Consider the following 6,000-nt stretch of genomic DNA (forward strand, 5'->3'; position numbering starts at 1 on the left):
CAATGCATTATAACTGACCTTATAAACCAAGATATGAAAAATGTAATCAGACTTGACAAACAGCAGTTTGGCTTTGCCAAGTGAAGATCATGCTTAATGAAGCTGGTTAGCTTCAAGAGCATTAGTGACTTGTCAACAGTGATCATACTGTTCACATATTGCATCTTGGCCTGGTCAAAGAGTTGCACACAACACCCAATATGTTGACATTACAAGCAAGCTCAATAACCTTAAAAATAGATCCCCATGTGGCAAGATGGATAGAAAATTGGCTAAATGAACAAATCTGCACAGTATGGGTGGCAGATGCCTCATCAGAATGTATAAAAGTAACCCAGTAGTGCACCCTAGGGCTCAGTTTTGGGACCCCTACTTCTTGGCATTTACTTTTCTGGTCTCCAAATTAGAAACCAAGATCTCGTTAACTATGATGCAGATGACAGCACACAGTGTTATTATCAAGTCCACCCTCGGATACCTTAACCTTCTGCAAGAAATTACATACATAAATAACTAATGTATTGCAAATGGGCTCAAACTAAATACATAAAAGTGCAATAATGTCACATCTAGCAGATAACCCACAGTACAGATAATTACTCATTTCAAAATGAAATTCTTCAAGGTCCTTTGATCATTGGGCTAATTCATTTTCAATAATGTGATAATAGCAGCTAGAAAACCCTGTCTATAACACAGCTAACTTCCAGAAGAATATAATCCAGACCTAGAGATTATAGATTTGATTAGACTACTTATTGTGGGATGTACGTCACTGTACATATCAAACAACTACAAATACCCCAGAGGCTCCTATCTGAAAAGATCGCTTTAAAAGACCCTTTGCTACAAAAACTAAAAGCACTACCTCTTTACTCATTATTGCACAGACCCTTGAGGGGAGGAGTCATTAGAGACCCAGCTGTCCTGGACCTCTCATCTCTACAAGTCTAATATCTCTGCAAATACCAGAACCAGGAAGCTAAGGCTTCACCATGATAATGGATCTTAAAACCACCATCTCGAGAAAAGACTGCTCTTGCAGATTAAGTAATAGTCATCTTTTCAAAGGGGACAGAAATGATTGGATGGGGATTGAAAGATTCACCTTGAGCCTGACTGGCTTAGATCTCTTAGACAAGAGTACATCAAAAGGGAGGGTACTGTCAAGGCATAAATTGTCATGGCACTCAGTTGCCTTGAAATTCCCAGGAATCCTGCGAAACAGCAAAAACATACACAAAAAATGTGAATAACATTAAAATGTGTACCTTTTATTGACAGAGTGACGTGCTTGCAACAAGAACAGATATTACATTTGTAATTAAAATTCTAGCTAACATCATAGGTTTGAGAAATCATGAGAAAGCTGTAATGATCTATGTAGCTTTGATGGAAAGTGAATTTGTGGCCCAGCTTAAAGAATGGACATCTAGTTGTGACAAGTAGTAAAACTGAAAGCCACATCCCTAGTTCGGGAATTACTGCACTGGTAAGCATCTTAGGAGTAATTTGTAAGCATCATTGCAGGGGGGAAAAAAAAAGACATCTCACTGCAAGGCTGTTGATACAAAAGTGCAGGAGTACATCAAAACAAAAAGTAGAAAAGTTTACTTACCAAAGTCAGCATTAGAGCCAACATAGAACTATGCAATGCTCTATCATATGAAAGTCTGCATATAACTGATTGGGGGGTACAGTTTGAGAGCAGAAGGCTGTCAAATATGGAAGTAGAAGAGTCTCAAGCTGGTTAACTGCATTTAATTAGATGGACCTAACATGTTCTGATAGAATTCAGTTAGCATTAGAATTCTGCCAGTAGTAAAAGCAGAAATAGCGATGTTTATTACTGTGGTAAAATACACAGGAAGGCCTTTACTAAACATTAATAATGTTGTAGGCACTGAATATTAGTCCAGTAACATTCAACCATATTTTTTACTTTTTAAAATCAGTTGGAGGTTGGCCTGTAGAGTGGAAATTAAACGAGAGAGTAGTGGGCCACTTTGTAAAACACCTAATGTACAAGTACTTTTTAGTACTGTCAAATTCTTCTCTCAACACATTGTCATAGTCTATTCATATGCAAAAGAACACAATAACTAACTATCTTAAAGATGCCAACAATTTACAAAAATATAGCTATGACTAACCAGGGTGACAAACCCTTCCACTGTGAACATGAACAAAGGAAAGGGCACCATGCACAAGTTACCAAGGGCAAAATAAAAATGACCAAGTAAGCCATACTGAGAACAGCAAATTTAAATGACGAGATCTTCTGCCATTAGTAATATTAAAACCAACGTTGACTATACTGCAACAGTAATTGTATCACATATCCCACGAAGTCCATTCAACATAACTCCAATGCATAAAAACTTGGTGCCTGCCCACTGCCTATCAAGGCTACATACCATGTATGAATGGAAGCTATACAAACTTTTTTATACAGAGCAAGCACAACTAGTCAGCCACAAAGACAAGCTACAAAACTGCAAAAGTATCCATATAAATATAGAACAGTATATTATTAATGGCCTATATACAAAGTACATGTTTTCCCAAATCCATAGTACATTTCTATAAAATTAGCCCTTCCCTTCCTCATATTAAAAACAACAAGACTAAGTATTTCTCCCTCTGTGTGGCGTAAAGGTGGCAGTACTGTTAGTTAGACATGTAACTCACTGTTGAGTGGGAAGCTCAGGTTATGAGAACAGGAAACCTGTCATCACTGAGTTTGTTAGTTCGGGTCAGTTCCTGCAGCCAAGAAATGATGTTTTAGAAAAATACACAAATTTAGTTACTTTCTGTAGTTGAAACACACAACTACCCTCAGACTATTCATTTTCATTTGAAGTTGACAAAGGAGAAAGTTCACAGAAAGTCACTGAAAAATGGCACTGTGTGAGCACGTTAGTCACAATTAAGACAGAAAATGAGAAAAAAAATGCAAAAACCCTCAGTTTCTTTTTTACACTGACAAAAAGAGGGTCCTTCCTGTAAACTCCTGCTCACTTCCAACAAACTTCAAAGCTGCACAGTGAAAACAATGTGGGGGGGGGGCACAGTTTCACTGTTTTAATGGTTTCCTGTTTTGCCTGTCTTGAATTAACCTTGATGGGTTATCATAAATGTTCAAAAAAAAAATGTGCAATGCCTTTCTCCAATGTTTTTCACAGTAAGCAATAACTCAGAGTACACTCATTCTACGCTAATAACCAGAGCACTTTAAGGAAAATAAATGCAGTAAAATGCTATATTGTGAGGAGGAGGAACCTTAAAAGAACAACAAAATCATGCAAGTCTCTATGGAAGCTAATCTGATGCAGGAAATTGAACTACTCAGAGTGATGTTAACAACTTCAGTACTCACATAAAACATTACAAGTCATGAAAAGTGTTTTTCAGTTTCGGAGTACACCATTATTAAATGGAAAGCAAAAAGGATTAAGTACTAAGACTTGTCCTGACTATAAAAACCACTACTGGGTTACACAAAACTAAAAGCATAACCTTAACCTGCAAAATACCATTGGTTTGTAGAATGAAAGGACGGACAAACCTCAAGAAGCAAACAAGCTGAATTTCTCCTACAGTCAAATAAGGAAAGTAGACAGTCTTCCAAGAAGAATGGATAAATCAAATAAGGAGATGCCTGATGATGTCGTGAGAGAGAGCGAGAGAGCGTGTGTGTGAGTAAGAGTGTGTGTGTGTGTGTGTGTGTGTGTGTGTGTGTGTGTGTGTGTGTGTGTGTGAGAGAGAGAGAGAGTGAGTGAGAGAGTGAGTGAGAGAGAGAGTGTGAGAGAGAGAGAGAGAGAGAGAGTGAGTGAGTGAGTGAGTGAGTGAGTGAGTGAGTGAGTGAGTGAGTGAGTGAGTGAGTGAGTGAGTGAGTGAGTGAGTGAGTGAGTGAGTGAGTGAGTGTGTGTGTGTGTGTGTGTGCATTTGTATGTAGATCACTGGAGATATTTTTGCATATGCCTCGTCATCAATTCAATGCCTGCTGTCAGCAAATGATGTCTTGTTTTTTACCTTTTTATTGACAGGAGTTTGTCCTCCACTCTGTTACTGTCCAGCGTATCTACAGATGGTCATTATTACTTAACATGCTGGTTTACCTACAAGAGAGATAAAAGAAATTAATTTTCCAGCATTTTCTGTCTACAGTATCACTTAGCGCAATAAAAGTCACTCAGAGGGGCAACTAATCATCCAGTATTCTTGGGTCCCTACCCTAAGCCTACAAACAGTACATACTTAAATTATGTGCAACTGTAGAGCAGTGGCAATCTAAGGCAGTAATGTCAGCAGAGTGAAGATAAATTATTAGCTCTCATGTCTCAAAAAGATCTTTGAAATCCAAAGATACCTCTGAAAGTCAATATATTCAGTACTATAATCACCAACTTCATTAACATTATTCACAATATTTATTATCTAGAGGAAAACATGTACTTGTACTAAGCCTTTATATCACTCTATATGTAAGGAGCTCTATTACTACTGGTATGTACACTGGGCTTTTGCTACAAAAATGTTTAACTGGCACTTTCTGTTCATGTTTTCTTCCGCCCAGTGGAACTTTCCTCGGTCAGCAAACAAATAAATAATATCTCAACTGTTACATTCAATGTCAAAAAGAACCAGAACTCGCTTGTAGTATGACACCAGTTTTTGTAGTTTCATCTCTGCATTACTGACAATATCACTCTTTCTCTAAAGTCACACTAAGCTATACAAAACTGTTTGTACTTGCCAAGAAAAGGTGCACAGGTGACCAAAGATCAAGTAGGCAGAATTAGAAACTTTGTTAAGTAGTTTAACAAGTCAACCAGAATATTCAGAGGCATCCAACTGATTAATAACTTATTAAAAAGGATGCTTATGACCCAAACACTACCACATGCTGTATGCTTTTCTACCAAATGAATAATACATAGCCATGTATACATAAAGCAAAACTTTGCTGTTTTGTTTTTTTCTTTGCACAACACTTCTATACATTTTAGATTTATTTTAAGACATTGCTGGGGTGGCCTGACAACAAATGATACTTTAAAAATTTGTTTCTGCAGTTGTTAAATTGTACTGCTAACTACATGTCACCAGGGTGTGTGTGTGTAAATCAAACCTCAGAAGGTGTGTGTGTGTCAACTACTTGGGCAGGGACATGAAGCACTCGGACAGAGAGGGTGGTGGAGGTCTTGACATGGTCACTCAGCTGAGATACCAACTCGACAGCTGTGCCAGTCGGAGTCTTACTGGGGATCTGGAGGAAAAAGGGAGAAACCATCTCCAGACTGACTGTGATCTCTGTGTGCTCTTAAGGGAAATTGCACTTGATGCAGACAGCTGCATCTGGAAATACTGTGTGTGTACTTGTCATCCTCCCAGTGAACGTCACCCACTGGTGCTAGTGGTGAGGATTGAAGCTCCTTGATTACTGTTGCCAGTGGTGGGGCATCACACTACAGTTTTTTTTTTTTTTTTGTGCAGGAGGGGAAAATACACCAACGTACTGCAGCCTTGCCTTCTTTTCCTCTCAATCACGCCACAAAATCAATTAAGTCACTGGTGTCACAGATTTATTTTGCAAAGCCAAGCAAATATTCTGCCATAGCTGAGTAAGCAGCTCAGAAAACTTGATAACTCATGCTGACAATGTGAATGAACACAGGAAGATATTCCTAGGGAAGTGTTTTATTCTTTCACAGAAATGCCTTAGTACTGCTGAATAAATATGAAATAGTTTAATTTGTTTAAATATTGTATATAAAAGGGAATGGATAAAAATGTGTAAAACAGCAGCAATTTAGAGTACTCATCTCCTTAGGTGACTGAACAGAGTAATACAATGCGATAGAATAAGAAACCATGCCAGACTGACTTCACCAAGTGAAAAAGGACCATTTAGATGAGAAACAAAATCATGTCAGCAAAGCAATATCCTGTGTGCAGGCAGGTAGAATGTCAGTTAAAGGTAAAGCAGGGATAATA

At 38.1% G+C, this 6,000-nt stretch overlaps 1 protein-coding gene across 2 annotated transcripts in view; it reads right to left on the reverse strand.

Moving 5' to 3' along the window:
- The window catches only part of SH3BP4 (SH3 domain binding protein 4), a 342,884-nt gene extending 338,768 nt beyond the window's left edge, over window positions 1-4,116 (reverse strand). For both annotated transcript variants that reach the window (XM_044060569.1, XM_044060568.1), the window contains exon 1: window positions 4,036-4,116. The gene's annotated coding sequence lies outside the window, so the exon portion shown is untranslated. The remainder of the gene's footprint in view (window positions 1-4,035) is intronic.
- Between the last annotated feature and the right edge of the window lie 1,884 nt (window positions 4,117-6,000).

This window comes from Protopterus annectens, chromosome 2.part0 (assembly GCF_019279795.1).
Source record: "Protopterus annectens isolate FY-2018-M chromosome 2.part0, PAN1.0, whole genome shotgun sequence".
Taxonomy (NCBI): domain Eukaryota; kingdom Metazoa; phylum Chordata; order Ceratodontiformes; family Protopteridae; genus Protopterus; species Protopterus annectens.